Source organism: Capsicum annuum, chromosome 11, assembly GCF_002878395.1.
Source record: "Capsicum annuum cultivar UCD-10X-F1 chromosome 11, UCD10Xv1.1, whole genome shotgun sequence".
In the NCBI taxonomy this organism is placed as follows: domain Eukaryota; kingdom Viridiplantae; phylum Streptophyta; class Magnoliopsida; order Solanales; family Solanaceae; genus Capsicum; species Capsicum annuum.
This window is the reverse complement of record NC_061121.1, coordinates 15,563,763-15,564,003: the sequence shown is the minus strand read 5'-3', so window position 1 is coordinate 15,564,003 and position 241 is coordinate 15,563,763.

Sequence of the window (241 nt, the reverse complement as noted above, 5' to 3'; positions counted from 1 at the left end):
CCCTTAGTGAAAATCCACGATTTTTGCATATTTGATTTTGTGAAAATATTTCAAAAAAAAAAAACCTGAAATTTAAAAAATATCAAAAATTATTTCTAATTTAAGTTATTCCTAAAAGTTTAAAAATACTTGTAATTCATATTTATGATTAAACATAACTTCAATTTTTAAATATTATTTTTTACTTTAAAATCATTTTTTTAAAAAATATTTATACTTTTCATGGCTAAACACAGATAAG